The sequence below is a fragment of the Rhinopithecus roxellana genome, chromosome 11, assembly GCF_007565055.1.
Source record: "Rhinopithecus roxellana isolate Shanxi Qingling chromosome 11, ASM756505v1, whole genome shotgun sequence".
NCBI classification, from domain to species: Eukaryota; Metazoa; Chordata; class Mammalia; order Primates; family Cercopithecidae; genus Rhinopithecus; species Rhinopithecus roxellana.
The window spans coordinates 77,350,501-77,376,299 of record NC_044559.1 but is presented as its reverse complement, the minus strand read 5'-3'; the positions used below and the strand labels follow the sequence as shown (position 1 = coordinate 77,376,299).

General features: G+C 39.8%; 1 long non-coding RNA gene across 2 annotated transcripts; it reads right to left on the bottom strand.

Moving 5' to 3' along the window:
* Positions 1-1,614: 1,614 nt before the first annotated feature.
* Positions 1,615-24,926, bottom strand: LOC115900347. 2 transcript variants are annotated; one of them, XR_004059979.1, is made up of 3 exons: positions 24,687-24,926; positions 23,961-24,002; positions 1,615-1,662 (listed from the first exon to the last, which is right to left on the bottom strand). It is a non-coding gene; the product is annotated as an uncharacterized LOC115900347 (long non-coding RNA). The 2 variants fall into 2 exon arrangements; XR_004059980.1 differs by lacking the exon at positions 1,615-1,662 and adding an exon at positions 23,278-23,430.
* Positions 24,927-25,799: the final 873 nt, after the last annotated feature.

Here is a 25,799-nt window from a genome sequence, read left to right as displayed (position 1 = left end):
CAAAATTAGCCAGGTGTAGTGGTACGTGTCTGTAGTTCTAGCTACTATGGAGACTGAGGTGGGAGGATCACTTGAATCCAGGAGTTCAAGACAAGCTTGAGCAACACAGTGAGATCCTACCCCTACAAAAAATTTACAAATTAGCCAAGCATGATGGTGCATACCTGTAATCCCAACTACTAGGGAGGCTGAGGTGGGATGATTGCTTGAGCCCAGGAGTTGGAAATTACAGTGAGCTATGATCTCACCACTGCACTCCAGCCTGGGCAACAGAGTGAGACCTCGTCTCTTAAAACAAAATTAAATAAATGAATAAAACATTTAAATTCTGACCAAAAAGAAACTATGGAAGAATTATTTTATAACCTCAAAGGCAGAATGTGTAAGAATACAAATGCAGGCTGGGCATAGTGGCTGCCTGTAATCCCAGCACATTGGGAGGCCGAGGTGGGTGGATCACCTGAGGTCAAGAGTTCGAGACCAGCCTGGCGAAACCCTGTCTCTACCAAAAACACAAAAATTAGCCAGGTGTGGTGTCATGTGCCTGTAATCCCAGCTACTCAGGAGGCTAAGGCAGGAGAATCACTTGAACCCAGGAGGCAGAGGTTACAGTGAGCAAAGATTGCACCACTACACTCCAGCCTGGACGACAAAGTGAGACTCCATCTCCAGGAAAAAAAAAAAATACAAATGAAATAAAATTTATATAAATTTTTCAAAATTTTCTGCAAAGCAAAAATCATCATAATCTAAGTCAAAAGACAAATAATAACACGGGTCAAGTATTTGCAACTAATCTCCAGACAAAGGGATAATTTCCTTAACATACAAAGATGGAAAGATATGAACAGGCAGTTCCCAGAAAAAGAAATACAAATGTCTCTGAAGAAAAGATATTCAGCCTCATCTTAGAGTTTGATAACAGTGCTGGTGAGGGTGTAGGCATTATTCTACATTACTTATGAGTGTCTGAGAGGTCCAATTCTATGAAAGGTAATTTGACAATATACATCAAAGTTACAAAGGCAAAAATCTTTTGACCCAGAAATTCCACTTCTAGGAATGTACTCTACGGGTAAGAGTTATATACATGTGAAATGGGATAGGTACAAATTATTTATTTCACCATTACTGATAAGAGCAAAGATTAGAAACAACTCAAATGGTCATCCATAGGGACTCTGTTTTGCTATTATAATAGCATTAAAAGAACAAAATATTTCTCTATATGCATTGGTATGGATGATATACAAGACATATCAGAATAGAGAGTGTGCTACCATCACACCAATGCTTACAAGATCACATGAGGTCTTTTTTTTTTTTTTTTTAATTAATCTTCACTGTTTATTTCTGACTGGTCAACATAGAAAATTTGAAAAATGGGCCGGGCGTGGTGGCTCACATCTGCAATTCCAGCATTTTGGGAGGCTGAGGCAGGCTGATTGCCTGAGTCAGGAGTTTGAGACCAGTATGGCCAAATGGTGAAACTCCGTCTCTACTAAAAACACAAAAAAATTAGCCAGACATGGTGGCGTGCACCTGTAATCCCAGATACTCAGGAGGCTGAGGCAGGGGAATTGCTTGAACCAGGGAGGTGGAGGTTGCAGTCAGCCGAGATCGTGCCACTGTACTCCAGCTTGGGCCCAAGCAAGACTCCGTCTAAAAAAAAAAGAAAAAAGAAAATTTGGTAAATGAAAAATATAAAGCAAAAGGGCATAACTGGCCAGGCATGGTGGCTCATGCCTGTAATCCCGGCACTTTGGGAGGCCAAGGCAGATGGATCACTTGAGCTCAGGAGTTCAAGATCAGCCTGACCAACATGGAGAAACTTCACCTCTACCAAAATACCAAAAAAAAAAAAAAAAAAGGGAAAAAAAAATTAGCCAGGAATGGTGGCACGTACCTATAGTCTCAGCTATTCGGGATCGAGAGGCTGAGGTGGCAGGATCGCTTGAGCTTGGGAGGCAGAGGTTGCATTGAGCTGAAATTGCACCACTGCACTCCAGCCTGGGCTACAGAGTGAGACCCTCTCCCAAAAAAAACAAAAAAAAAGGGGGCATAACAATAATTTGCTTTGAAGATCTTTCCTGTACACACATATATTATTTCTACATGGACTGCATATTAAATATGTAATTTTGTATATTTTTTGTACTTCACAATATATCAGCAACAATATTTTTTCATGAAATTAAATATAACCAAAGAATATTTTGGAAGGGTTGCCCACATAAATTATATGAATAGAATATATTTAAATCATTTTCTAAAGCTTTGAAATGATTTAAATATGCTCTAATAAACATATATTTTTACCACACTTCTGCAACAATAGACATTATTATCAAACAATTTCATCTTTGTAAATATATCTATCAGGTAAAAAATCTCATTTTGTTTTTACTAGCATTTCTTAAATTCTCAGTACAGATGACCATTTTTGCATGAGTGTACTAACTACTTATACTTACTCAATGAACTAGCTGTTCATTCCTTTACCAATTTTTCTTTGGTTGTTAGTTCTTGGTTTTAAAAAGCATTCCAAACAGTCAGAAATTAGCCAGTTAGCTATTTTACCCGTTACAAACATTTTTACCAGTTAACCCTTTTTTATCCTTGCTTGTATTGTTGGGAGGACACGTTCCTATCAAAATATATCTTCCTTTTTCTTTTTTTCTTGAGACAGTCTCTCCCCTCACTCTGTCGCCTAGGCTGGAGTGCAGGAGTGTGACAAGATATATCTTTCTGTGTATTGAAATCTTCTTGAAGGACCCTCAGTACAACCTTTACGTTTTCTTCATATAGATCTTACACATTTCTTAAAGTTTACTTCTGGGTATCTTACCCTTTAAAAATAATTACTGGCCAGGCGCGGTGGCTCACCCCTGTAATCCCAGCACATTGGGAGGGTGAGGCGGATGGATCACGAGGTCAGGAGTTCGAGACCAGCCTGACGAACATGGTGAAACCCCGTCTCTACTAATACAAAAACTAGCTGGACGTAGTGGCATGCGCCTGTGATCCTAGCTACTCAAGGCAGGAGAATCACTCGAACCCGGGAGGTGGAGGTTGCAGGGAGCTGAGATCGTGCCACTGCACTCCAGCCTGGGTGACAGAGCGAGACTCCATCTCAAAAAAAAGAAAAAAAAAACCACAACTGTTAATGAAATTTGTTTTTCCACTGTATTTTATCTGGTTATTGTTTGCATATATAAAAAGATGATTATGTTTTAGAACCATATTTTATTTTCAAGGTGTTTTTAAGTATACTAACAATACATGAATACATGCTTATATTTAAACATGTAGATGAGTCAATATTAGTTAGAATAAAAAGAGCTATTCATTAAACATTTTTAACTTTAGAATAACATTTTAAACTTTATATAATCATCCAGAATTTATTGAATCCTTGTTTTTAATAAAATTCAGTTGATTTCTTTAGCTTTTTCAGGTACACAGTCAGATCAATAGCAACATAATTTTGTCTTCTTTTCAAAATGTATAGCTCTTATTTCATTTTCTCAATTCATTAGCCACTCCATACAAAATTAAGTAACATAATGGTATGACAGCTGACAATTTAATCCTGTACAAGACTAACAGTAATGTCACAGGAGACATGTTAGAAGAGTACATTTTAGGCATACTGAAAGTTATAAAAATAATATATTGAATATGTGTGCACATACACACATGCTTGTATGCACACTTTTAGTGCCTAACTTTAGATATACACTGCAGGCAAACACTGCTGAACATTTTTGATTGGAGCCTGAGAAAAGATAAGGTGATGCTGCACTTTTAGGAGATAAACCTAATTAGTATCTGGAAGTATATTTAGTAATCCACAGTGGGAACTTTCTCTTTGCAAGCTATGTGGGAATGAAAATCCAAGTGAGGATTAAAGATTTGTTTATTGAGTATGAGGATAGGAGAGGGACTAGGGATGTAACTGTTGATCACTTTTCTTTTTGAGATGGAGTCTTGCTCTGTCACCCAGGATGGAGTGCAGTGGCGCAATCTTGGTTCACTGCAACCTCTGCCTCGTGGGTTCAAGTGATTCTTCTGCCTCAGCCTCCCGAGTAGCTGGGACTACAGGTGTGCACCACCACGCCCAGCTAATTTTTATATTTTTAGTAGAGACAGGGTTTCACCATATTGGCCAAGCTGGTCTTGAACTCGACCTCAAGTGATCCACCTGCCTTAGCTTCCCAAAGTGCTCAAATTACAGGCATGAGCCACCACACCCAGCCAGATGACTTTTCGTCAGAGAACATTAAGTGGCTGGTTATCCTCTATGAGACAGCGGATGGGGTAGGTCTGTGTGTGAACTGTGGTAGGGACTTTTCAAGGGTGATGCTAGGCAAGAGCTGCTGCTTTCCAGGATTCAAGTAAGAGCCTGACTAGCTGGCACTGGGAGAGCAGTGCCTGCAATGACTGTGCTGGGTATCAAAAGACTCAGAAAACATTGGAAGACTCATTCCCAGGGTTTGGAGTGCCTATCCTCTTTATCAGAGTAAGGGTGTTTTGATTATAAGGTCTTAGAACCAGATTCTTAGAACGGGATTCTTCTCCAAAGAGTGTTCCATTTTCTCCTACATGAAAGCAACCAAGATACAATGTAAGAGCCAGAACCGAACATTTGCTTAAACATTCACATGATTTCTATGGTACCTTTTCCTCTAATGGCCATCCACCAGGGCTCAGGGAGAGTGAAGGTTAAGGCCAGCACCAGGTGCTGCAAGATACGTGCCTTAATGTATAAATTTAAGTTTCCAAGTATAATTAGTGTAAAAAAAAATAAACTTACGTTAGTGTATGCTTTTAAGGAAACACTTTTAGGGAAAGTGTTAGCTCCATGTTATAGGCAATAAAAACTGAAGTTGAAAGATTTTGACTATTCAAAGTCAGACAGCTTTAGTGGCAAAGAAAAGAGTAAAGCCCAGAAATGTCATCTGTGCTTCTATGAATTTTGACCATCTTTATATTGGCTAGAATCTGAAGAGGAAGAAAAGATAAAACTGTTTATTTTCTTTACGCAATGCAATTCTTCCCAGTTGTTCTGGAATCTTAATGTTGAAACATATTAAAAGTCATGTAATCCAATTCCCTAATTCAGCATTTGTAAGTCATAAAATGAAATTACTGGGTCGCGACCGGGCGCGGTGGCTCATGCCTGTAATCCCAGCACTTTGGGAGGCCGAGGCGGACAGATCACGAGGTCAAGAGATTGAGATCATCCTGGCTAACAAGGTGAAACCCTGTCTCTACTAAAAATACAAAAAATTAGCCAGGCATGGTGGCAGGCACCTGTAGTCCCAGCTACTCAGGAGGCTGAGGCAGGAGAATGGCGTGAACTCAGGAGGTAGAGGTTGCAGTGAGCCAAGACCGCGCCACTGCGCTCCAGCCTGGGTGACAGAGCGAGACTCTGTCTCAAAAAAAAAAAAAAAAAAAAAAAAGGGAAAGAAATTACTGGGTCGCAGCCAGCAAATTAAACAGAAAAACCACCACCACAACAACAACAAAAACAACAAATAGAAACTGTAAGATTACACTGCTCTAGTAAGTATAAATATTGTTTTTACTAAACTTATTTCTAACTCTAGGTCAGAGTCCAAAAAGCTTGAACTTACTTAGTCCTGGGTTCTCAAATGGGGTACACAAGAATCATCTGCATCTCAGGACTAAAATATTCCAATTCAGTAAATCTTGAATAAGAATCAAGAACCTACATTTTTAAAAGACACTACAGGTGATTCTGATGGAGAAAGTCTTGAGGCCTACTTGAAAAACTATGCTCCATATACATGCATGTCCTTCTCTAAAAGGTTCCCAAGATAAAGGGTGACAAACTTTTGCCATGGAAAGCCACCCCATTACAGAAGTGCAGGACTGGATGGCATGGGCCTACAGAATGCAGCCATCTTGTAATGGTCTGCAGATTATTCCTATACCAACCTCCATTCCATATTGGGTTACATCCATACTGGGTTACCAGGCTAGGGACCTGTCCCAGAAGGGTAACAGCCATGGCTAAGGTCTGGGTCTTTCACACAGTTAAGAGTCATCAGAAGTGACCTGGTATCAACATATGTCCTTATATGACCTGAGTTCTCTTTGACCTTGATTATTAACACTATCGTTAATACTTTCATTCAATACACGACTAAACTACTGCATTTCAGGCACTGTGGTGGGCACTAGTGGAAATACAAAGATGACTGTCCCAGGAGTTTTCACACTCAGCCACCACCACTAGCCCTGCTCCCAACACAGAGAAGGCAATAAAATGGCTCAGCAAAGGTTTTGTGTCTTTTCTTTTGGCAGAGGTACTTCATGGGTTTTAGACACAAGGGAGGGGGCCTGTCAGAGCCTGAGATAAGCGGACCATATCCTCCAATTTCACATCTCTCTTCCTTCACATACCTGAGGGAAACACTGCTCATGTCTTTCAAGGACTATGGCCTCTGTGGGTCTCATACCAAGGCATGGAAAAATAAAAGTTAAGTCTAGAATCCTAGAAACCATACTCTCCAAGAAATAGCACTGAGAAATACATACTAAAATGATTGTTTGGTTATGTGCTACCGTATTAGCAACTGGTAGATTTAGTAAGACTCACATTTTACAGATATTCCTTCTAGTAAGGTGCTAAGTGAAAGTAGTCTTTGATTACAGAGAGGCTGATAGCCCTCCCTTATTCACAACTCACTTCCTGGTAACCTAATGTGTATGTTTAACTGATTCAAAGACAACTAATTTAATTTGATAATCTGAAAGGATGTCTGTCAAAGGGTCATCATAGTTATTGCTGGGTAGTGAAAATGGATTTTATTTTTGCCTTCGCAAATTTGTGTTTTCTAACTTTTCTTACAGTAATTAAGGATTACTTTTACAACTGAGAAAATATATTTTTTAGGGAAAAAAGCTTCTTAGATCAAAAGGTAGACTGACTTCATTATATCTTAGAGCAGGTTCGAGATAAAAGCCTTAGTAGATATTTGTGCAGATATTTTTTTTTTCAGTTTTAAAAAAATCCAGAGGTTCAAGTATTAAAGACCTCATTCCACGAGAACCTTCTAACTCTTGATATACAACAAAATTTGGGCCTTCCCTGGCTCAAGCAGAGAGAAGCCTACAAAGGAGCCTATAAAGATGCAAGGAACCTACAAAAATGACCTGGTCTAAGGCCACTTCCTTGTAGACTCAGAAAAATCTGTCTGGCAGATAACCTTTTCCCCTCTGTCGTCCTGTTCTATGAGGATCTCTCATGGCTGCATGAATTACCAGTGACACTCAGCATCAGTGCCCCTCCCTACTATTGATCCTGAAGAAGTGAGCTTTCTTTTGAAAATTCAAATTTATTGAGGTATAATTTACACACAATAAAATGTACATACTCAGTAACTTTTGACACCTATGCAACCACCACCACAACCAAGATACAGAACATTTCCACTACCCTAAAAGGATTCTTTGTGCCCCTCCCACTCCAATCTCCCTGTATCCAAGCCCCTGGCCCTGGCAACCACTGAGAGAAGCACCCATGAGATGAGGATTTATCAACGTGAAATAAGTCTGCCTTTCCTACAGTTTCAAACAAATGGAATTATACACGATGTTCTCTTTTGAGTGTGGCTTCTTTCATTTGGCATGCTGTTTTTAAGGTTCATCCATGTTGTTTTTATTGCTGAGTACAATACTATTTTGTTTGTACTCAGTTGTGAACGAAACCAAACTACATCATATTAGAAATTCATGGTAAGTGGTATTCGGGCTCATTAGTCACTTCATTCACCTATACGTCTTTCCAGTGATTCACTTTTCCCTCATCCAACAAATACTGGTCTAGTATTGCCTGTTATGCATCAGGCAATGTGTTAGCCATTGGTTAAATGTAAGCTGCACACTTGGTTCTGGGATCATGTACCTAATTTTGATCCTGGGAAAAAAGATTATTTTGTGTAATATTCAATAGTAGCCCTACTTATCTATGGGAATGTGAACACTGTGTGGGGTAGTGTTAAACTTACATGGCTGGGCACCCAGTGTCTCAGTGTTCTTTGTAGACTTTGTGAATAGTCTATTTTTTCCGTCATAAGAATGACGTAAGATGGTGCAGCCAAGATAGTATGTCCGTGTTCAAGACAAGAAGAGCTAAGAAACATCTGTCACTGTTATCAGAAAAGCAAAATCTTCCCAGAAGCCTCTGGCAGATTTCCTCTTATGACTCATCCACCAGAACTGGGTCACATAACCATCCACATCTACAAGAAGGCCAATGAGGGTCTTGCAAAATGAAATAAGATGGTCATGACTGACACATATGAATCATGACTCACAGACTGAGGCTGGCAATTGTTATCCCAAGCAAAATTGAGGTTTCAATAACAAGAAAGATGGAATACATACAGTACAGGGTAGGCAATATGGATGCTGTGTCTACCATGACTTCTCATGACGATGTCTGCAGGGAGCCTCAGGATGACTCTGGCACAGACAGGGCAATGTGAGTAATAAAGTGGAGAATGGAAAAAGAATTCCACTAGATGGGTACAACCTTCCCTAGCCCATACTAAATAAGATCTTTGGAGACTTTCAAAAATATCATACACAATTGGGACGTTTACTTTTGTTAACAAATGGATTCATACTCATAAAATCATAATTATGAACTTTCTCCCACTAATTATAAGACAAGATAAAGACAGATAACATTTGCAGTCCCTGACAAAAGGTACTCTCAAGCTCGAAAGCTTGAGTAAAGCACAGTTTCTAAGGAGAAGCCAGAGTCATATCATCTTCCTTCAGCCTTATTCCCTATCGTGCTCCCTCACCTCACATGTGTACTCCTGGAGACAGGGAAATTCGATCATGATTCTACTCTAGGTTCCAGGGGGCTGATAAATGTCACCCTTTTCTTCTCCCCAAAAAGGGAGAAAAGTCAGAATCAATGCACAGATAAAAATGAGAATAAGGCAGATGAAGACCAAAGTATCAGCTTTAGAACTAATAAAACCTACCTCAAAGGACATGCCTTAGATGTGTTATCTCAGTGCGTGACGTAATAGATACTTTACCACAGAATTCAGTATTCTCAACCAGACACAGGCAGGGCAGGACAACTGCAGGCCTTCCCTACCAGAATAGGCTGTGATAAACTTCCTGCATGTATGAGTGAACCAGACATGCCCCTGCTGCCAATGTGATCAGAAGGGGAGAGAAGCCAAACATGCCCATTTCCTTATCCTCAACTCACAGATCATATAAAGTCTCCCTCCTACCCTGAGGAGGGGGAGTGGCTGAAAGTGTTCCTCACTCCTCTTTCTCCCTACGGACTGGAGTAGAAACTCCTACCCTCTGTGGAAACAAGAGAAACTAACAGTTCCTCTAACACTTCTGTTTACAAATACCCTAAAACTGTTTGGTCACTAAGTTTGGATTTTTTTTTAAGGAATAAATAGGGCAACAATAAGAACATTAAATGTAAAGGTGACTCTGGAAAGTTCATCTAAAAAGTAAGATCTCACAGCCCCCTCATTAGCTAAGTAGTAGAGATTTCATTCATGCTAACCTATATACATAAAGAATATATTATTTGGATGAGGTAAAATGCTAGTTTGAATGACAGAGACAGTCAGCTATCTGGAGAATTAAAATGCAGGGAAATTTGGGGGAGGGGTGTTAAAGAAAGCCATTGCTAGAATCTTTCAGTGGTACAGTATGTAAGTTTATTTCAGGATCTGGGCTCCTTGTTTAGAGTGAGCCTTTAGCTCATGGCACTAGTCTTCAAATATGTTACAAATTGATTTTGTTTGACCAATCCAGCATGAATGGTTTATTTGTAGCACCGAGGAAAGAATTCATTATTGTTATACATGATACGAGTCTACAGAACAGTGAATCTTAAATGCCAGTGTGCGTTAATCAAAGAGCTAATTAATGCAGATTCCTAACACCCTACCCCAACTTCATAAGGTAAGTATGGGGCAGGGCCTATGAATCTGCATTTTTAATAGTTACCCTAGGAAATTCTGATCAGATTTTGCGAGGTCCATATTTTAAGAACCATTGCTATAGAGATGAGGTGAACTTTCATCAACTCCAAAACAGCTCTAGTTTCTTCTTTTAGTAGCCAATCCACGCTCCTTTAACCTTCTTTGTCAAATATATTGTTAAATGCTATCTGACAAAAGAATTACTTCTTAATGAGCCTATTAGGTCAGTAGCTTTCTTTCTAACTCTGTGGTCCACTGGTAGAATATGAAGCAGCTTTCTCATTAATCATCCCCCTACTTTTGGTGTGCACCGTTCTAATCAAAGAGCTTTGAAGACAATAGAGGTACTACAGAAGATTCAGTTTGCCTACCCTAGCATCCATTTCTCCTTTTCACCTTCAAACAGAAGCTTGATTTGTCACGTCCCCTTTCCCGCCACATCAACATTGCAAGCTGAACCTGCCCTCAATTACAGGGAGATGACTTAGAAGGCTAATAGTTACTCATTTTCTTTGCCAGTGCTTGGTTCAGAAACTGGCACATGAGGCCAGGTGCGTTAGCTCATGCCTGTAATCCCAGTGTTTTGGGAAGCCAAGTTGGGAGTATCAGTTGAGGAAAGCAGTTCAAGACCAGTCTGGTAAACATAGCAAGACCTTGTCTCTACATGCAAAATTTTCTTTTTTAATTAGCCGGGCACGGTGGCTCATGCCAGTATTCCCAGCTACCCGCTTGGGCCCAGGAGTTTGAGATCACAGTGAGCTATAATCATGCCACTGCACTCTAGCGTGGGCAACTGAGCAAGACCTTGTCTCTAAAAACAAAAAAGGAAATGGGCACATGTTTAGAATCTGGCCAAAAGGACACACTGGGGCAACTCCGCTGGGAGGATTCTAGAAGTTTTCTAATACTGTGAGCAAATGTTGCCAACTCTGGATGTGATGCCTGGAACTGCTGCAGCTGTCTTGCAACGGTTTGATGTTGAAGTCAGAATTACATACTTTCACCCACCAATTGTAACATAAAATATGACGGAGAGTTGCAAAGAACCTGTGCCCTTGATGACATTACTGTGCCAGTGAATAAAGGCAATCACGCCTCAAAGCCTACCCTATAGCTGGAGTTCCTGTCATCAATGAGTTAATTTTACTATTTAATCTTCTTGGAGTCTGGATTTGTTACTTGCTGCCAAAAGCATTATAACTGATACAGACATCTTTATATCATGTTCTGTATTCTTCTCCAATATGGCCAGGTATGTGTACATTTCATTGTGCCCTCCTCAAAATGCTATCTTTTGGATTTCTGAATATTCTCAGATTTTTTTACACACATGCATAAATACAGACACACGCAGACACACACACATACACAGACACCCCTCTTTACTTAAGGTTAAGATGTTTATACTTCCCATGTCTTTTGAGGAGATGTGTTATATTAGTGGCTCCTGCTCCTACAGCTGCTAGTGCTCTTAAGGTTGTGAATGCTACTGAACTATGATTTTTAAAGCAAAAAATAAGATTTAAGCTAATTATACCTACCCACGTGGGTGCTGTAATTTATGAATGTCCTAAACCAATTAATATGAAGAAGCTGCGCATCTTAGAAATCCAGCCATATGTATAGAGATAGTAAGTATTCTTGTTACTCAAAGCATGCTGGTGGCACTCAAGTGAGAAACTCAGTAAACCTTCACTATTACAGAAAACGCACTTAGAAAGACAAACACCCTCTTCCTGCAATTTTACAGGTCTTTAAGTGTCACATCTAAATCTGCATTTGAATGAGCTGGGTACGGTTATAAAATGAATGTCAGTAAGGGAATCATGTCGAATACTAACAAAAGACTGTTCCATTAGCCCATCTAAACAAGCTAAATAATCTCAACCCTGGTTATAAAAATTGCTTTTAAAATCACAGAGGTACCTTTTAGTTTGAGGATTGATTCTCAACGGTCCAAGACTCAATTTTCTCAAAAGTAAGGCTTAGTTATTCATATTCGATGGATGTAATAGGCTTCAAGGAGGGACTGGCTTGTGCGTCAGTGTACAGTCTTCCATGACTCTTTAAAAAAGTATGTATACTTTTGTGCCCTTGCCCCAACTTGCAACAACTCTGAAGGGCCATCCCAGCTCCGGAGTGCCCTTACAGGATCTCCTGACATCTTTGTTGTGACTGCATCACAGCTCAACTAACTCCTTCTTTTGCTTAATTCTGCTTTCTTTACTCCCTCATTCACATTACACTCAAGAATCATCCCCATTAAGCCACCTATAGCCAAATCACTGGCTCATAGTCTCTTTCACAGCAACCTCAACCTACAACACTTTTCCTTAACCCAGAGAGTTGGAGGCCTGCCCCGCCTCTCTTAAGTCAACCCCTTTCCTCTAAACCTTCATGACAGCAGAATGGGGGTTGAGACTTCGACACACCATGTTTTTTAGTTTCTGGTTCTTATTGTACAACAGAATCCTTCTCTACGCACTTTTGAAGATTGTGTAGAGGGGAGTGGACTGACTGCCCCTTGTCCTTCAGTATATGGGAAGAATATATTTAGACTCTTCCCAAATAAAAAAAAGAAACTTTGCTGCAGTGACCAATTAGACCTATGGCTTGGTAAAATTCTACTTGGAAATTATGAATTGATTTATTTGCTTAACATTTGTCTCTACTCTCAACCAATTCAATGAGAATCCCTGAATTAATATTTAAAAAGGCTTTAGAACTAAGAATGTTTTGAATGGGTAATAAATACATATAGTAATTTTCAAAAGGTAAAAAAATATGTACTTCTATACATACACATACACACACACTTTTTTAAACTAGTAATTCTTATTTCAATATCAAAAGAAATAGTCAAATTGTTTCCGCTAAAATACTAGCAAACAATTATATACAGTCTAATCTAATACTCATATTAAAAACCAATGACCAAATATTAAATACGATCAATGTCTTAAATTTCCATCCCCACTACCTGGGTCCTAGTTACCATTATCTCATGCTTGGATGACTGACTGGTCTTATACCTACTCTGCCCCACTCTAATTCTTGCTCCAATTGCAGCCAAGGAGATCTTCTCAAAATTCGAATCTGGTCACAAGTGTCATCTCCTCCTCCCCCTCTCCCCTCTGACCACCGGCCTTTCTTCTAGTACCTATATTTGAATGTTCTTTCCTATCACAGGTCCTTTGCATATATTAGCCCTTTTATCAGGGGCACACATTCCTTCCCTCTTCATTTGTTAACATTTACTCATGTCTTCAGATTACCGCTTGAGCATCACTTTAGGGAGACTTCCCAAATCTAAGAAAGTCAAATTCTCTTGTTATAGACTTTTTATATTTGCATTTTTATATTTGTGATTATCTGGTTACTGGTGATCTATAGAAACTTGTGCTTTTTCCTAACACCTGTTACATTTGCATTTTTGTATTTGTGATTATCTGGCTACTGATGATCTATAACACTAAACCATCAGCTTTATGGGCAAGGGTTTTACCTGCTTTTACTCACCATTTACAAGCCCTCTGTTGGAGTAGATGCTCAGTATGTATTCACTGGGTGAAAACATTGGCAAATGTTTTATCTCCTACAAAATAGCCCCCAAAGCAACATGAATTTCACCATCTTTTTTCCCTAGTTGTTTCCAGTGATCGAAAGAACCCCAATAACAAATCTTTGGCTAGAAGATTCTTTTTTAAAATATCTGTTACATGAGGAAGATGGGGCTGGATCTTCTTAGCACCCACCCATTTTGGAAGAGGGTTGTAAAGCATAGACAGCATAAAGGGATAGTGCCCAGAATGCAGATACTCTATTACTTGTAACCACAAGATATCAACACCAGGACCATTTCCTTCTCTTGACACTAAAAATAACTTCATCAAATGAGGAATTACTCAACCTCTCATCTGCGCCCCTTCTCTGAAGTTGGTATCCCACCCGTCATTTGAACCCTGGTGGATGCTAGAACCCTATTCAATCTACTCTCAAGTATAGCTATCAGCTCTTATCATTCCATTTTCTCCTTTTCATGGATGGGTTAAGTCTCTTTCCTGAATTGTATTCTTATGACACCAATCAAAGCATATGGGAGTAGGGGTTGGAGGGAGAAGGGGAAAAGTAGATTGTTCACAAATGTTAGGTTTAAAGAACTTGTTTATTCTTAATGACTTGAAGAAAATTTCCAATGGTAGCAAAATCTTTTTCTGGGAAAAACTGTTTTCATTTTCACTTTCCATGGGCTTTTAAAAAAAATTTAAGCCTCTTGGGGCAGTTTCAAAAAATATTTTTATAAAAGTTCTGGCCGGGCACAGTGGCTCATATGTGTAATCCCAGCACTTTGGGAGGCTGAGGTGGGTGGATTACCTGAGGTCAGGAGTTCAAGACCAGCCTGGACAACATGGTGAAACCCCGTCTCTACTAAAAATACAAAAATTAGCTGGGCGTGATGGCGCATGCCTGTAATCCCAGCTACTTGGGAGGCTGAGGCAGCAGAACTGTTTAAGCCTGGGAGGCAGAGGTTGCAGTGAGCCAAGACTGCGCCATTGCATTCCAGCCTGGGTGACAGAGCGAGACTCCATCCCAAAAAACAACTTTCTGCGAAGATAAATTAGAGGCCCTGAAGCAAGATTCACAGTGATATGCGTCTATTTAACACTGTGTGAGAGGCTTGAAAATGTATGCCACATTTTCAGTGTATGTTTGGCAGTGTATTTTTCTGAAGAAATAGTCCCAATATTGCTTCAGATTCTCAGTCTCTAGTACTTAATATACTGCCTGGCATGTAATAAATGCTTTATAAATACACAAACAAAAGGATGAGAGAATGAATGAAGGCAAAGCCCTAAAGACAATCAAAGGAATGACCACAGAAGTAAATTATCTAACACGAGGAAACATTGGTGTCAGTGAAGTCCAAGGAAAAGAAGATTTCAAGAAGAAAGTGGATAAACTGTCACATGTTGAACAGAGGTCAAGTCAGACAAGGTCTGAGAAATACCCAGTGGATTTAGAAATGAAGTGGTAGTTGGTGACCTTTAAAACTGGTGATTTCAGTTGAGGTAAAATATTGCAGTTGGTTGAAAAATAAATAGTAAGTTCAAGGAAAGAAAGTGAGTAGAGATAACTTTTTCATGAACACTTGTCTGTGACAGAGAGGTACGAAACAGAAGAGATAAGGGCAAATTGGCGTAGGATGGTTTTATTTTTTACTTCTAAGATAGAAAAGATGTGAGAAAGGCTAAATGCAAGTGGGAAGCAGCCATGGCTAAGTAAAACAAGAAAAATCCTAAAGAGTAGGAATGAATGGGAAGAAATCCAGAGCCTCAGACCGGAAGAGGATCACCTTTTCCACTGTGCAAGGAGGAAAGGACAAAAAAAAAAAGAAGAAGAAAAAAAGAAAAAAAAATGGGTTATCGATGAAGTAAGTTCGAAGATTTGGTCACACTAATTTGCTAAAGTTTCCATCTTATGTTTTCTATTTTCTCTGAGAAAATGGGAGGTAAAATAACCTGCTGAGAATGAAAGGGTAGGAGATCTAGTGAGCACACAGGAAAGGGTCTAAGGTCAGCAGAAGTTTAAAACAGCTCCTGTGGAGAATGGCAAAGAGAAGAATTGCCAGGCAAAGTCATGAACATAAATGTCATAGTACTAGTTTTCACCAATGTGTGATTTTTCTCTAAGAAGTCTTTTGAGCAGAAAGGGGTTTCCAAGAAAAATCCCTGCCACCAGAGGCTACCTTATCTCTTGTGAGTGAGAATTAAGTCAAGTGACTTAAATTCAGGTTCAAAATTGTGGTGGAAATACATTTATGTGAGTATCACATGCAGAAATTATGGTGAATCTGAAATTAAAGGTAGGAGGTTATTGGTATTATTTTAAATATCTAGAAAATAAAAGTTTGCCTCTTTAAGGGACTAAGAATGGTGATGGGAAAGTTTTTTTGTACAGGGAAATGAAAACCATTGTTGAGGCCAGCACAGTGGCTAATGCCTGTAATCCCAGCACTTTGGGAGGCTGAGGCAGGCGGATCACCTGAAAACAGGAGTTCGAGACCAGCCTGGGCAGCGTGGTGAAACCCCGTCTCTACCAAAAATACAAAAATTAGCCCAGTGTGGTGGTGCACGCCTGTGGCCCCAGCTACTCAGGAGGCTGAGGCAGGAGAATCGCTTGAACACGGGAGGCAGAGGTTGCAATTAGCCAAGATCATGCCATTGCACTCCAGCCAGGGCAACAGAGCCAGACTCTGTCTCAAAAACAAACAAACAAACCAAAAAAACCATTGTCAAAGCAAATCCCTAAATTAGGTACAGTCATCATGCACTACATAACAATGTTTCAGTCAACAATGAACAGTATATACACTGCTGGTCCCATAAGATTAAAATGGAGCTGCACTATATAGGTGTACTAAAAAACAAAAACAACTTTCATATCGTATTTTTACTGTACCCTTTCTATGTTTAGATATATTTAGAAATGCAAATATTTACCATTGTGCTACAACTGTCTCCAGTATTTAGCACAGTAACATGCTGCACAGGGTTGTAGCTTAGGAGCAACACGCTATAACATGTAATCTAGGTGTGTAGTAGGCTACACCAGCTATGCATGTGTAAATAAACATGATGGTGAATTCACCTAATGACACATTTCTCAGAACATATTCCCACAGTCAAGTGATGCATGACGGTACTTAGAGAGTCCCACAGATGACCTAATAACTGAAGCAATCAGCTCTCAAAAGCTTTACCCTGTCACTTCAAGTGACAATGTCAGCATCAACAAATCCAGAACAAAAGGAAGGACATCTAGAGAGAGAAATCCAGAGCAAAGACTAGTTAGAGTGGTTTTCTCAAAACAGATAGAGATGGAAGACAACAAGAGGGTGCATGATCCCCAGCACATCTCTCCAGGCCAGCTGAGCCAAGCCTCGGAGAGGGCAATGGAGGTCCTCAGCCCATCAGCCATGACATACATATACATGACATAATCACTCAGACTCACCTAAAATTAAAAACAACAAACAAACAAATGGAGGACTCTCTCATGCCTATTCTACCAATTTTAAGTCAGTTCAGTCTCTAATGTTCAGTAGGTCATCAGGCAAAGGTGACATCACACTCAATCTCCAAACTGATGCCTATTCTCTTTAGCTCTTTTTCTTCCTCTGGCTACAGACACCCAGAAGCAGCTGGTGACATTAAATACCTCATCACTGTTACTTCCCTCCTTACATGTTTTCTGGCTTGGCTGGAGACCTACGAAAAGGGTTAGTTACAGAGCCAAGGTTTAAGATGAGTGCTTTCAACATTCTCCACCTAGCAAAACCTACTCTGTCTTGAAAACAGTACAGCAGTCCAAGTGTGGAAGCAGAGAAGAGAGCTGCTTTGAAACACAGTCTAAATAAGTGGTTAAATGCACATTTTCTTTTTTTTTTTTGAGACGGAGTCTCGCTCTGTCGCCCGGGCTGGAGTGCAGTGGCCGGATCTCAGCTCACTGCAAGCTCCGCCTCCCGGTTTACGCCATTCTCCTGCCTCAGCCTCCCGAGTAGCTGGGACCACAGGCGCCCGCCACCTCGCCCGGCTAGTTTTTTGTATTTTTTAGTAGAGATGGGGTTTCACTGTGTTAGCCAGGATGGTCTCGATCTCCTGACCTCGTGATCCGCCCGTCTCGGCCTCCCAAAGTGCTGGGATTACAGGCTTGAGCCACCGCGCCCGGCCTAAATGCACATTTTCTAAGGGCAAACTTCTATGGTTTATATCCTACTGACAGTAGACAGAAATTGAGCTTTATTTTCCTCGTGCACAAAATGGAGATAACAGCGCCATTGAGAATATTAAAGGAGACAGGTAAACTTAGAAGACTGGAATACAATAAGCACTCAGTATGTGTTAACTATTACCATAATATCTGACCTAGGGTTGTGTTTTACTGGGTAGGTCTAACAGGGAAAAAGGTGCAAGACTGTAATGGTTGAAGTGATGGGAAGTAAAAAGTAAAAGCTGACTGGGAGAGAGAACAGCACAGCCAAAGCATTGGAGTTCTTGAAGCTGAAGTACAGATGCACTGGAAGTCATTCAGCTAAAAAGCTGGAAAAATGGGCAGAGAGCAGAAGAGATTTTTAAGTTTTTAAGCGTGTAGCTGCTGACATAAATAATTATAAGATTCAGAGACTGGGTGGCTTCATGAAAAGGTAAAAGGTCACAATTTGAGGTCAAGCAGTTGAGAACCACGATGTTGGTTTAGTTAACCACATGGAATTTGAAGTGACCGTCATAAAGGTGGGACTTGCAGAGAAGAGGGTACCTATAAGCCAGGTGCCAAAGTCTTCAGTGAATGAAAGGAAATGAATGAGAATGGCAGGCACAGGAAACTCAGAAAATAATAAAGTCATATTGTATGAGCACAGCTAAAGAAGGATGCCAACTGCTCTTCCCAACTCCAACTGATGCTAGCTGGTGGGAAAAGACCACAGACCCAAGGTTGGTTGCAATGCTTAAGAGAGTATAACAACAGTACAGCAAACTGACCTATCCAAAATGTTACTGTTCCTGCTGAGAAACACAGCCATCAAACTGTTTAGAGTGCCTTCTCAAAGAAGCCTGGCTATTCCGGGTGTCATGGCATCTCTGAAGCCCTTTCGAAGGATCATTTGTGTCTTCTCTCTACCCCCGCACATACGTCCACCACAGTATGGAGCATACTTTATGTATTTTTTTATTGACTGAATGATTGGAGACAAGGTCTCACTCTGTCACAAGGCTGGAATGCAGTGGCATAATCACAGCTCACTGAAGCCCTGACCTCCTAAGCTCAAGCGATCTTCCCACCTCAGCCTCCTGAATAGCCAGGACTACAGGTGCAAACCACCATACCTGGCTAATGTTTTCTTATTTTTTGTAGTGATGGGATCCCTATGTTGCCCACAGTGATCTTGAACTCCTGGCCTCAGGCAATTCTCCTGTCTCAGCCTCACAAAGTACTAGGATTATAGGCATAAGCCACGACATCTGGCCACATGAATATATTTAAATGTCACTCTCCCATAGGTACTTCCAGGGCTGAGGCAAGATGTAGTCATCTTTTCGTGCCTATCTCTTAATGCTGTGCAAACACTTCATAAATGTTATAAAAGAGTTCTCACAGCCACCAAATCAGGGAACAGAGCATAAAAAGAATACTCTCCTATGAAGATGGGTCATGAAGCATTTAAGCTTTGACTATAAAGAATGATTTTTTTCTGGGTGGGCATGGTGGCTCATGCCTGTAATCCCAGCACTTTGGGAGGCTTGGGGGGGGGGGTGGATCCCTTGAAGTCAGGAGTTCGAGACCAGCCTGGTCAACATTGTGAAACTCTGTCTCTACTGAAGAAAAATACAAAAATTAGCTGGGCGTGGTGACGGCTGCCTGTAATCACCACTACCCGGGAGGCTGAGGAAGGAGAATTGCTTGAACCTGGGAGGTGGAGGTTAAAGTGAGCAGAGACTGTAACACTGCACTCCAGCCTGGGCAAGAGTGAGATCAGGCCTCAAAAAAAAAGAGAAGGGAAGGGAAGGGGAAGAAAAGAAAAGGAAAGAAAAAAGAAAAGAAAAATGATTCTCCAATAAAGATTAGAAAGGAGGTATGATATTTTTTCACCAACTGGTAGGATAACACTTTTAAATACTCCCGATGAGAAGTCATGGCTGACATCTAAAAGGAAAAACTCAGGATTTGGAAAATAAATTTGTTAGTTAACTTGGAAAATCCTTTACCCAGTACACTAAATGAAAAACAATGATGTCTTAAATTAGCAAAATCCCTTTGTATTCCTTGTTTAAAAGTTAAAATTTTTAAACTTTTTAAAAATTTACTTACCCTAGAGTTTAAATGAGATGCTTATAAATTCATCTTTGCTGTAGGTAAGTAATGAGAGGGTTTTAAAATTTTGTTTCTGGTCCTCCTTTCAAGTGTCCCATGTCTTTCTGTTTTATTCTTTTGAGTCACAGATTATCTCCAAATGTCAAATTTTCAAATTCATCCTTATTTGATATAAATTCTTGAAGATGCAGAAAAAGTAGGGAAAACAAAGTGAATATATCTTACGATTTTAGCCTAGGTGAATTCACATTTTGTTGGGGTGGGGGGTTTACTGTTACTCATTTACAGGAAAACAGAAAGATGGAGAAAAACGGTGTGGAAATAATAAAAATTTTAAAGGAAAACAATTTTCAGGGTAATACAAAGCAATCCTTAGGTACTTAAAAAATTACTGAAAGAAACTATTTGCTCCAAATGTAGTGATATCACTTCTCCTTCAGTTCTTCAAACTTGAAGGTCCTTGATTAGTAAGCATAAACTTCTGTGAAAACTTCATAAAATGAATTACTTTTTTGGACTAATAAAATAATTTATTGTAGGCCCTTGGCTTTATTCTTCTTTGGGTTTGGGGAACTCAGTAAAGTATACATTACAAAGTCTGTGCAAGGAAGTAAGTACTAACAGAAGTGAATACTATTCCTTCCTCATTACTGCACAAGCATAACTAAAGAATAAAAACTGTGTTTTCTGTAAAAAACGGCTCTGAGAAAAGGAAATTCATAGTGAAAATTCCAAGATATTCATGGTTAATGTTCCCTCAGTAATGAAGTGCTATCACGTGGTACAGAGTTTTATTTTAGTGGCAGGAATTTTTGTAATTATGTAAATGACTTTACTCCTGTATTTGGTCTTTAAAAATTGAATATACAGGCATATATTCTTTACAGAATTATGTAAGTAAAATTATAGCCATAATCACATTTAACAATTGAAATGATTTTTAACATCTGGATTATTAATATAAAATAATTTTCTGTATCTCATGTTTAGTTAAAACACTGTGGTATTTGAGGGTAAAAATTTTTTTTGTTAATTTTCCCAAATCCCTTCCTGATGATACGTCACACACTGGCTTTTCTGGCCACAGCACAATACTCAGCTGATTATCTACAGAAAACAGTCTACAACTCTATAATTATTCCTGTGCCACCTTCCTGGTTCTAACTGAAAGTATAGACTATCAGACATCCATAATTATGGTTGGAATAATTTCTCCTGTTACATTATTCTCACACTTGCCCACCCCAAAACTTGAACACTTTTCTGCCCATTGACATAATTTCAATACATCTTCCAATTGTAGTTTATTATTCATAACTCAGAAATATTCAACATTATTTGGAATAATATTTGGGAAAGACAGTATGCCTAATCACCTCCAGAATACTCACAAAAATTAAATAAGCTATCAACATTTTTTGAACTTTTCTTACAATGAAGATTGCTAAAAATTAAATAATGTTCCTATACTTTGGCCAGTTTAAAAATAAATCAGTTAGATTCCTTGTTGGAAAGTCTATATGCCAACACTTCAATTTTTACTATACCTCTTCAACGAACAAAATACACCCCATACTTGATGACAACCAACAATAACGAGCAGAAGAAAAGATATTTGGAAAGAAAGACGGTTTGTAACAGTGAACTTTTGAACGCAAAAAATTTCAGTGCAACATATTTTTGCACTATTAATACTATTGCAGTCATGTGCTGCATGACATTTCACTGATGGTCCCATAAAGTTATAATATTTTTACTGTACCCTTTCTATGTCTAGACATGTTTACACATGCAAATACCATTGTGTTACAACCGTCTATGGTATCCAGTACAGTAATGTGCTATACAGGTTTGTAACCTAGGAGCAACAGGCCATACCATACAGGTATGTAGTAGGCCGTACCATGTAGATTTATGTAAGTACATGCATAATAACAAAATCGCTCAACACATTTCTCAGAATGTATCTCTGTCATTAAGCAATGCGTGACTGTGTATTTTATGTCTAATTCAAGCCAAATACAATTTTTTAATGTTGTATTTGTAATGTGAAATGAAGACGTGGCGGGGCACTGTGGCTCATGCCTGTAATCCTAGAACTTTGGGAGACTGAGGTAGGCAGATCGCTTGAGCCCAGAAGTTCAACACCAGCCTGGGAAAAATGGTAAGACCCTGTCTCTACAAAAAAATTAAAAAATTAACCAGTGTGGTGGTGTGTGCCTGTAGTCCTAGCTACTTGGGAGGCTGAAGTGGGAGGATCCCTTGAGCCTTGGAGGTAGAGGTTGCAGTAAGCCAAGATTACGTCACTGCACTCCAGCCTGAGCAACAGAGTGAGATTCTGTCTCAAACAAAGTAAAAAGAAATGAAGTCTTGTTTACTTCATTGAGTAAATGTTTACTGAGCACTCACTATGTGCCAAGCATGTTCTCAGTATGGGGGATTCACAGGTGATAAAGACAAACATGGTTCCTACTTTTCCATTATCATGAAGACTAAATTTTTTAAAAATTTATTTTGCAGATGTGATCAAATGAAATCTATGTTTTATCTTGAATCATTTACATTCAAAAATACTTAATCCTGCAATAACATGTTAAAAAGTCACAGATGTTACTGAGTTAGGGTTGAAAAAGAGCTCATCAATTCCAAGATGCACATTATTTTACATTTTGACATGTCTAAAATCAGTCACATCTTACAATGGGATCAGACTAGACAGCAATGGAGATGGAGTTGGCACTGCCTATATGTGCATCAAAACTTCAAAACACAGAATGAACACAAGGGGCTTGGAAGAAAATCCCAGGTTCAACGGTAAAGGCACCATTTTTTTTTTTTTTTTTTTTGAGTAGAGATGAGATATTGCTATGCTGACTGACCAGGCTGGTCTCAAACTCCTGGCCTCAAGCAATCCTCCCATCTGGGCCTCCCAATGTGGTGGGATTACAGGCATGAGGCACCACACCCAACCTTAAGGATTTTTGATGATTCAAGGTTCAATAAAACATAACAGTTGAAAGTTTTCATTTATTATAGGTGGGGAAAATGAAATTCAGAGTGGTCACGTGACTTGCCCTAATTCACAAAGCTGGAGAGGTAGAATAGAGTCCAGGTCGGTTTTCTATAGTCATTCACTCTTCTACCAGTGTACAGTTATATGGAGGAAAAGGGGTGTCATACAAAATAAGTAGGTAAGAAGATGGCTCTAGTTTTGTAACCATAAGCAAGGAACTTAATCCGTCCTTGCCTCAGTTTCTCCATCTATTAAAACAGGGATTTAACAAACATAACTCACAGTACTGTTGTAAGCATTAAATAAGATATGTCTGGCAATTGTCACAAAGATTGGCATATGTTAAGTACTTCATAAATGTCAACTATTTGAGATCAGACTTTACATTTATTATACACTAAGTCAAGCCCACATATAGTTGTTTGTCTAAAGCACTAGAAAACTAAATAAACTGGTCAAATGTTTGAGGTGATAAATACAATGAAAATTTCCACCTTAACAATGTTTTGTCCAGGTACTGTGCCAAGAACCCAGCAGACCTACCTGCAAGAAACCAAACAAAAAGCAAGATTCCAGGCTGGCATGATAATCAAATTACGTACTTCAATATGTGTGAATGCATTTATAAGCACAATCTCAATACATAAACAGGGAACAAAATATTTAATGTATAAACAGATCGTTTCTTTTTGCTTTATTTAAAATACTATATCAGAATCACCTGAGGAACTTGATAAATTTTTTTTTTTTAACTATTATAACTACGTATATTAAGCCTGGTTAAAACCACAAGTTTTAGAGGTTTAAGCCTTACTAGGTCAGCTCTTCTAATTTTGAGAGTTTCAGTGAAAATCTAAATTATAACACAGTATGTGGAGTAAACCTGCTTTAAATATTAGCTTCTACATTGTTTCTATAAAAATAGTAATCTTCTGCCTTTTAATATCAACTCATCACATATTAAATATTTCAGTTAAATCAAAATTTCAGTTGAAATCTTCAATCTAAAAAACACACAGTTAAGCGCTTAAAAAGTAATTTTAACCACTAGGAAATGTTAATGATTAACTCACATTTGTTTCTGTTTCACTCCATGACAAAACCTACAGGACACCCTGCAGAGAGGAAAATTCACATTAATATATCCAGAATTTTATTTTCAGAAGCTTCTGGTAATGAAAGACTTATTATGAGGTGTCTTCATGTTACCACCGCGCAGTAGCAAAGTTAAAATATTCTAAAGATTAGTCTATTTTCTCATACTGGTTTTTTTTCTAATGCTTTTGCTAACATGTTATCTAAATTTAAACCTTAAAACGATCACATGACCCAATATGCGAACTCTGCCTATTAATTCTAAAACTTTTAATAATAGTTTGCTTATGTTTGAGACTTAAAAAAAAAAAAAAAAAAAAACAATAACATACTGCACTATGCCCATCCTAGATATTTTCTAGGATCAAAGTCTATCTGGAGCAGGGCAGGCTGTGGTTGAGGGTGGTTGGGTCAGCAGGGAAGAGCCTTATATCAGCTCTGATCGCCTCCACGGTGAGCGAGCACCTAGAGTTAAGAAAGACCAGGCACCAAAGGGTGGGGTAACTCAAAGTTGCATTTAGAAGACTCCAGCCTCGGCGGCCCGTGACTCCTCGACGAGCCCCACCTCTCTAAGTTCCAGCATCCGGCCCGCCCCTTCCTCCCAGGCTACCACAGTATGGCCCGCCGAGCTCCTGGGCCGCGGGAAATGACGGAAACAAAAACTCGGTACACAAAGAAGGGCTTGGTCAGAAGTGAGGCCCCACCTTGCCAAGAAGGACGAGTTTTCTAGAAAAACTTAGCGGCAAGTTAACGGGAAGCGCGACGACACAGTTCCTAGGATTGTGGGGGGCACCCTGCCGCCAGAAAATCTCATCCTTTGTCCTTTGAGAGGCCTCTTTGAAGCCGAAGGCTTTAAGTGCCCCTGGGCAACCCTTAACCCGATCTCCATTTCGGGCCCTCACTGATGGCAGCCATGACAGTTGCATCGGAAATATCGAATAGCCGCGGCCAGAGTCTCCCGGAAGTGACGCAACGCGGAGGGATCCGCGTTCGGCCGAGGGAGACCGAAGTGAGCTGGTTCCCGGAAGCGGCTGCAGCTGGGCAGCTGGCGGCGGGGCGGAGTAAGGGTGGGGAGAGAGGTTGTGGGTCTTACAACCAACCCCAACATGTTTTACGTGTCGGGCGGGCATTGTGCTGAACACCTCATTGGCAAGCCATTTAATCCCTTCCTTACTACAATCCCAGCAGTCAGGAATTTATTACTTCCATTTTACATATGGGGAAATTAAGGCTAAGAGAGGGCAAGTAAATTTGTCCGAGATCGTATAGCTGGTACTTGGTGGACGTGGTGTAACTCAGACACCTCTTCTCTGTGGTGACTCCATTTTGTAAAACCAGAGGTGCTGGCCCTTGGCATCCTGGTAAGCTCCTTTAAGTTAGGCACTCTGTTGACCAGAGAGGGGCCAACCTGTAGCCAGTGTGCTCTTTATGGTAAACACAAGGCCGAACGGTGTGCCTGGGTCCCCTTGGCTGAACCTCAGATTTCACTTGGTCTCTGACACCTCGCCTTTGCAGCACTCTCCCTGTCTTTGCAGCACTGGTTACCTGAGGAAACTGTCAATGATTGCTAGGCTCTGGGGAGCATTTTGACTCTGATTAGGCCCTTTTAAATCCAGGACTAAGACAGTTGGAGGCCTCTCACCATCATCAGATACTCTAGCTGGCCCTAACAGAGGGCCAAGGATCATAATCTTGGACTTTCCACCAGATCAAGTGTTTGTTTGGCTTCTGTTTCTTTAGAATATGACTGAAAACCAATCTATTGTTTAATCTTCTTTCTGCATTAACCAGTACTCAAAGTGTGAATAGCCACTAAG